Genomic DNA, 8,052 nt, shown 5'->3' on the forward strand with positions numbered 1-8,052 from the left:
AGTCATGGAGGCAGGACCCAGGAGACACCAGCTTGCCAACACCTTGATCTTGGACTTCAGCCTTCAGAACAGGAACAAAATTTCCTCCCGTGTTCTGGCCCCTCCATTTCTCACTGACTCCATGGCTGTCCATGCCTTTAGACAAACACATGCAATTCTTTTTCTTGTGTTTCTAGTTGTTCTCCTCGGGGAATTGGTCCGGAAAGAGTATGGGCAGCAGTTTGGAAAGTCAGAGAAACTTTATCTTCCTCAACCAAGAGAAACGGTCCCTGTGGCCGTCAGGTTTGCAGGTGAACCCTCTGGGACAGAGGGGAGGAACATCGACAAAAGTAACATTGGACTGGGGGTGGGGGTGGCTTCTCTACCTTTTGTGGGAGGCACCTGCAGAAGGCAGCACTGGGATTGGCTTTTTGAGATGCTTGTATCACGTCTGAGTACCCCGTGCTGCTGCTGGTGAAAATGAGTCAGCGGCCAGCTGGGACCCTGCTCTCTGAAGTGCTACAGCCCTGTCTGTACGCAATCCCCTGCCAGAAGCCTCAGGACCACCTCAGCCTCCCCTCTGTAAAGCATGCCTCTTCCCCTGCCAGGGGTGCCCCTTGTGCTTTATCTTCCAATCCACCCTTGAATAGCACTGAAGCCTGATGTCACCAATATCCACATCCTCTTCCTAGTGGAGTTGCCTGAGATCTTGAAACCTCCAGCTTTCTATGGTCTTCATAGATTGAGCCCCAAGGAAGAGAAGAAAAATGCAGGTGGCACTTCAATAAATGACCTTTCCTGTCTGGTTCTTATAAGCCAAGCAAGGAACACGCAATGCTGAGGAAGACATCGGTCTAAAACCTGTGCTAATCTGTGTGTAATTCAAATGATTGCAGCAGATTCTGCAGGTACCTGCCCTGCACCCTTCCTAAGGGTCTCCAGCGGTGCCAGAGGACAGGTACCCGGCTTCCCGTCTCAAGGCTTTGGTTGCTCTTTCTAGGGGCCTTCTCTGTCCTCTGGTGTGTGCCAGGCCTGCGGGTAGGTGCAGATCAGAAGTGCTAGAGGGTTAACCCCCACGAACAACCCAACCAATGGGGGTGTGCACCTGCCCACAGCACCCCAGCTTCCCCAGTCCTTGTGTGTCCTGCATGGCCCTCAGGGTCTGCCAGCAGCAAGGGTCTCTGGTCGCCTTCCTTCTACATCTCATTCTTTAATACATCCCCACACCCCCACCACCGCAGCTTCAGGGACACCTGCTATATTAGTCTGCTCAGGCTGCTATGAGAACTTAGCACCACAGCCTGAGGGGCTTAAAAGACAAATTTATTGGAGATGGTGCTGTGGCATGGTAGGCTAAGCCTCTGCCTGTGGTGCCAGCATCCCATATGGGCGCCGGTTCAAATCCTGGCTACTCCTCTTCCAGTCCAGCTCTCTGCTATGGTCTAGGAAAGCAGCAGAGGATGGCCCAAGTGCTTGGGCCCTTGCACCCATATGGGAGACCTGGAAGAAGCTCCTGGCTCCTGGCTTCTGATTGGTACATCTCCGGCTGTTGCGACCATCTGGGAGTGACCTAGTAGATGGAAAACCTCTCTCTCTCTCTCTCTCTCTCTCTCTCTCTCTCTCTCTCTGCCTCTGCCTTTCAAATAAATAAATATATCTTAAAAAAAGAACACATGTATGGATTCAGTTCTTTTGTCTTCTCTGTAGCTGGTTCCTTTCTGTCAATCTGTTACCATTGTTCTACACAAAAGCAGCTGAGTACAAAACTAATCTTGACTGATGGGAGGAAATGTGGAAGACAGATCAGAAGCCTCCTGTCATGTATTTCCTTGGCACATATCTAAAGCAGCTGGAGGAGTAGAGTTTAGCTCAGCAGTTAAGGTACCCATGTCCCACATCAGTGTGCCTGGGTTCAATTCCTGGCTGCGGCTTCCGACTCCAGCTTCCTGTTAAAGTGTACCCTGAGAGGCAGTGACCATAGCTTAAGTAGTTAGATTCCTGCCACTGACCTAGGAGACCTGGATTGAGTTCCTGGCTTCAGACTTCAGCCCTAGTGCAGTCATTGTGGGCATCGGGAGAGTGAACCAGCAGATGGGAGTTCTTTCTCTCCCTCTCTCTCTCTCTCTCATGCATAATAAAATTGTTTTTAAAACAATTGAGTCTGCTGTTGGGGCTATTCCAGGCTCCTCTCATCATGACCTCTTTCAGCCTGTGACTCATCCTCCCCCTGAGAACCACTTTGGTGGGTCACAGAGCCAGCGCCCTCCCCTTCCTGGGGCCTGAAAGGTCTCACACCGTATATACAATGCCGTGGGAATGAATGAAGCACAAATTCATTGTAGCTTTTAGTCATTTTTTTAAATTTTTGGACAGGCAGAGTGGACAGTGAGAGAGAGAGAGAGACAGAGAAAAAGGTCTTCCTTTGCCCTTGGTTCACCCTCCAATGGCTGCCGCGGCCAGCGCGCTGTGGCCAGCGCACCGTGCTGATCCGATGGCAGGAGCCAGGTGCTTCTCCTGGTCTCCCATGGGGTGCAGGGCCCAAGCACTTGGGCCATCCTCCACTGCACTCCCTGGCCACAGCAGAGAGCTGGCCTGGAAGAGGGGCAACCGGGACAGAATCTGGCGCCCCGACCGGGACTAGAATCCGGTGTGCCAGCGCCGCAAGGTGGAGGATTAGCCTAGTGAGCCGCGGCGCCGGCCCGTCATTTTTTTAAATTAGAGAATAGTTAAACTACAACTGGTAACACACAAAGATCTTTAAAAAAAATATGCAAAAAGGGATCCTCCTACTCAAAGTGCTAGAGTCATTGCTGCCTTCTGTACAAAGACTTTTTTTTAAGATTTTATTTATTTTACTTGAAAGTCAGAGTTACACACACAGAGAGAAAGAGAGGCAAAGAGAGAGAGAGAGAGAGAGAGAGAGAGAGAGATGTCGCTCCCCCTCTTCGTGGAGGAACGACACAGGACCCTGCGCTGTTCTTTCGTCTACTCGGCCCTCCCCGGGTTTGCTGCTGGTTCTTCCCGGGTTGGCTACTATCCCTTCCACCTCCGTGGAAGGGCAGTTCCCCCTGGCCACATTCCCCACTTCCGCAGGGGAGCGGCACACCGCCGGCCGGCTCTTCTCGGGGGCTGCACAGGTGTTCCTTCAGCTAGATGTTCCCCATAGATGTTCCTGGTGCGTGCCGTCTCTCTCCTCCTTTATAGTCCTCTTCCGCCAATCCCAACTCGGCTGCCCACACGCCAAGTACGCTGCTCTCCTCCAATCAGGAGCAAGTCCTACAGTTAATTGGTTGAACTGGAGGCAGCTGTGCGGAAGCTGTTTACTTCTCTCCCAGCGCCATATTGTGGGAGAGCAGATGCATAGAATAAGTCCTAATTCGAGTAACTTAGTCTGGTCCGGATTGCTCCCCACAGATCCCCCTTTCTTTTTATTTTTTAGCGTTGATACGCGCCTGTCCTCGGTGTCCCGCGGCACACACTCTGCTCTACTTGCTAGAGCCGCCACAGGCTCTTACAAGTCCTATCAATCAGGAAAACCGAATCCGGGTCCTCTCTTCGCCATGTTGTGAGGAGGTTTTTAGGCGCTGATGCGTGCCTGTGTTCGGTGCCCTGCAGCGCATGCTCTGCTCTGCTAGAACTGCCTGCAGGTGTTTACAAAACCTATCAGGCAAACCGAATCCAAGCCTTCTCATTGCCGTATTGTGGGGGAGACTTATTAGTGTTGGTTTGTGCCTATCTTCGGTGACCTGCAGCTCATACTCTGATCGAGCTTTGCTGGCGCTTACCGCCTTAAATCAGGCAGACCGAATCCAAGCCTCCTAATTGTTGCATTGTGGGGAAGCTTTACTGATGTTAATTCGTGCCTGTCTTCGGTGACCTGCGGCTAGCCGCCCAGGTGCTCATCGCCTCACTAATCGGGCAGACCGAATCCAAGCCTTCTAATTGGCATGTTGAGGGGAGGCCTTATTTTTCTCTATTTCTCTATCTCCGGGCATTTCTATTTCTCCCATTTTACTTCTGTCTGCCAACATTCCTATTTCTCTTTTACTTCTAAACTTCTGTTTCTCTTATCCCCGCAGCTTTCCGGCACCTCGCCCCGCCGGCGGGTTCCCGGCTCTGCGCAGCTTCAGCCCGCGCGCCTCTCTCATCTGCGCAGCTTCCCGGCTTTGCGCGGCTCGGCTTTGCGCGCGCTCCGCGGTCTCCACGCTTAACCCTTTCGCGTCTGAACCACGGCCTACGCCAGCGTTCCCTATCTATTCACGCCCCGTGCTCTCTCTGCACGCGGCGGCTTCCGCGAGTAACACAGCGTAGCTTGCGTCTCCGCCACTAGGATTCAATCTAAGTTCCCCGGGCTAGCCTGGCGAATTCAACCCAGCGTACGTCTCCGCCCCACGATTTGGCTTCCCGTCCTTTGCTCCCCGGGCTAATCAGACGGATCCCAATCTGGCTTACGTCTCAGCTTCTAGTTTCAACTTTTCGCCCCCTATTCCCGGGCTAACCTGAGAACCCCAAAGTGGCTTTCGTTTCCGCCTTGGCCTGCCCCCCGCGGCTTCAATTTCCCTAACAGTTTTCTCTACCCGGTATGTTTCCCCAAGCTTTCCTCCAACGATATTCCTCCCTCATTTCTCCTGGCCTCTCCCCACAGTCCGCGTCCGAGTCTGTTTGTTCTAGCTTTCACTTTCGCTTTCGACCTTAGAGATTCCTCCCAGCTTCCCCCCGTAGTCCGTATCCGAGTCTATGCCTAGGCTTTCAATAGCTTCTTCCGGCACCCTTTTCGTCCGGCTTTTCCCTAGGCTGTTTGCTAGTCTCTCTCTCCGGTATTTTCCCAATTCTTCCCGTTTCTTCCCTCTTAAGTTTGCTATCCGTCCTAGGTTTCCTATCCAAGCTAGGTTTCCTATCCGTCCTAGGTTTTCTATCCGAGTCACGGCACCATTATGTCGCTCCCCCTCTTCGTGGAGGAACGACACAGGACCCTGCGCTGTTCTTTCGTCTACTCGGCCCTCCCCGGGTTTGCTGCTGGTTCTTCCCGGGTTGGCTACTATCCCTTCCACCTCCGTGGAAGGGCAGTTCCCCCTGGCCACATTCCCCACTTCCGCAGGGGAGCGGCACACCGCCGGCCGGCTCTTCTCGGGGGCTGCACAGGTGTTCCTTCAGCTAGATGTTCCCCATAGATGTTCCTGGTGCGTGCCGTCTCTCTCCTCCTTTATAGTCCTCTTCCGCCAATCCCAACTCGGCTGCCCACACGCCAAGTACGCTGCTCTCCTCCAATCAGGAGCAAGTCCTACAGTTAATTGGTTGAACTGGAGGCAGCTGTGCGGAAGCTGTTTACTTCTCTCCCAGCGCCATATTGTGGGAGAGCAGATGCATAGAATAAGTCCTAATTCGAGTAACTTAGTCTGGTCCGGATTGCTCCCCACAGAGAGAGGTCTTCCATCCACTGGTTCACTCCCCAGATGGCTACAATGGCTGGAGCTGGGCTGATCTGAAGCCAGGAGCCAGGAGCTTCTTCCAGGTCTCCCACACGGGTGCAGGGGCCCAAGCACTTGGGCCATCTTCTACTGCTTTCCCAGGCCATAGCAGAGAGCTGGATTGGAAGAGGAGCAGCCGGGTCTCACACCAGTGCCCATATGGGATGCTGGTGCTTCAGGCCAGGGCATTAACCTGCTGTGCCACAGCACCAGCCCAAAAGAGATGTCTTTAATTCAGCTGAGTCGGCTTAGACAAGGCCGAAGACAGGAACTGTAATCTGCTTCCTGTTCGTGACCCCTGCAACCCTGGGAGAGTTCCCTTAACAGATTGCCTGTGCCTGGGTTCTTTAGTTCTGGTTTTCCTTGCTGCTTTTTTCCTCTTCTCTGTCTGTCTTCTCCTGGCAGTATTGTCCATTCTAATCAGGTGCATGTTTCCTTCCTCACCTTGATCAACATTTTCTGTATTATTTATCCCCTCTTGTAATCACCACTTCATTAAAACTGCTTCTTGGGGTGGCTGGGTGACCTAGTGGTTAGCATCCTGCTTAAGACTCCAGCATCCCCCATCAGAGGACCTTCATAAAATGCCCAGTCCTGGCTCCTGACTCCAGCTTCCTGCTAACACAGACTCCAGGAGACAGCAGGTGATGATTCAAGTACCTGGGTTCCTGCCCCCACCACCCTGACGTGAGGGATTCGGACTGAGATCCTGGCTCCTGGCCTCAGCACAGACCTGCCCCAGCCATTTTGGGCATTTGGGGAGGACATCAGCACACCCATGGGTTGAAGTGGCCTCTCTCTATCTCAACTTTTCTCTTAAAAAAAGGTAAGAAAAGCAAAGGCTTTTCACCCCCATCCACACGTATCCGTACCGGGTCGAAACCTTTCATCTAAATTCAGAGATGAATAATGGAGATGAAGAAGAGCCGCTGAAATGTCTGTGGAACCTTACAGGGCACGTGCACCCAGGGTAGTATGCGCAGTTGGTGCCTAGCCACATCCTCTGGGGAACACAGTGTCCCCTGAACCCAACCCTAGCATCCATCTGCCCCTACCTGCAACACTGTTCTATTCCCAGGGCGGAGCAGGGGCATGGGCCATTTATACCTCCCAGAGCTGCCTCCACCAAAGATTGATGGGAACAGGTTGTCAACTACTCCAGCTCCCTGCTCCATGGGGTAACTCTGAGATGGGTATTCTACAAGGGCCTCCAGACTTCTCCAGTGGGTGGAATTCCAGCTGTCTCCAGGAGGCACTTGCTTCTCAACAAATCTTGTGTCATCTTCCTTCCCCTGCTTGTCTCACTCCCCCACCTCACTAATGAATTTTCCTGGATGCCAAAGGGGTTCTAATCTTTATGTTCCAATCCTTGACTCAGAAATTGCTTATGGATGAACCCATGTTAAAATGCCCTGGAAAGCTCTCTGCCATTGTATATTTTAAATAATCTATTTCTGGGCAACAAAAGGGGATATGTTGGCTGCTATCTAGAACTTCTTGGAGTTATAATTCCTACCTGGAGTCGATTTAAATAGCTATGATGTGGATGAGCCACTTACCCCGTCTGTATCTCAGTACCCTTAATATAAACAAGGTCTGTACTAGTACAACAGTTTTCAAAGCCTGGTATTCCTCTGATCTGCTTGAATCGGCCAAAGTGAAATGTGAAAGTGAAAGGGCATTTATGGATCTTTAAAGTGAAGTCTCAAAGCTGCAGGAGAAGAGAAAGAATGCATCACTGGGCGTTCCCACCAGCTCTCCTGTGTCTGCACCTGCAGCAGAGGCACTGGTCGCCTTTGTTCCAGGCTGTCTTTTCAAAGACATTGTACAGCAGAGAGCCCAGAAGACAGGCAGGCTCTCCTAAGGGCCCTGTAGTAGTTTGCTTACCAACCAGTGTGATAAGGATAGCATTTCTCTCCAATGCAATGGTTGAGTAAGTTTGTTTGTGCCCCAAATTCTCTATCCCTGGGATCAGCGGTGACATAAGCATCCCTGTGTGCATAGCAGCTTCCTGGTCCCTTCCCTGCTAGTCACCCCACGAGACTTAGAAGACAGGGGCAACCGAAGCAGATATGAAGCTCACCCTGCTTGCTGACTTGAGAGTACTTAAGCCCTTTGTCTCTGATCAAGGATTCTTGTGTCGCTTGCCCAGAATTCATGAAACTATGACAAGCTAACTTGCTCGCTAGCAAGTCAGATAAAATCTCGGACTAAACGTGCAGAAAATAATACTGAAACCTATTGGTGGTGATGGTACCAATAAAATATAACCAGAGAGGCAGGTGTCTGACGTAGCAGTTAAGATGCCGCTTGGGACGCCGGCACCCCATGTTGGAGTTCCTGGGATTGAGTTCTGCTTCCACTGCTGATCCCAGCCTCCTGCTGGTGTGCATCCTGGGAGGCAGCAGGCGATGATTTAATTAGTAGAGACCGGGGCCCAGGGGTGTAGCACAGAGGCTTAAGCTGCTGCCTGAAACACCAGCATCCCATCTGAGCACCAGTTCGAGTCCTGGTTACTCTGCTTGTGATCCCGCTCCCCGCTAATGCACTTGGGAAAGCAGCAGGACATGGGCCAAGTGCTTGGGTTGCTGTTGTCCAGGTGGAA

This window comes from Oryctolagus cuniculus, chromosome 2 (assembly GCF_964237555.1).
Source record: "Oryctolagus cuniculus chromosome 2, mOryCun1.1, whole genome shotgun sequence".
NCBI classification, from domain to species: domain Eukaryota; kingdom Metazoa; phylum Chordata; class Mammalia; order Lagomorpha; family Leporidae; genus Oryctolagus; species Oryctolagus cuniculus.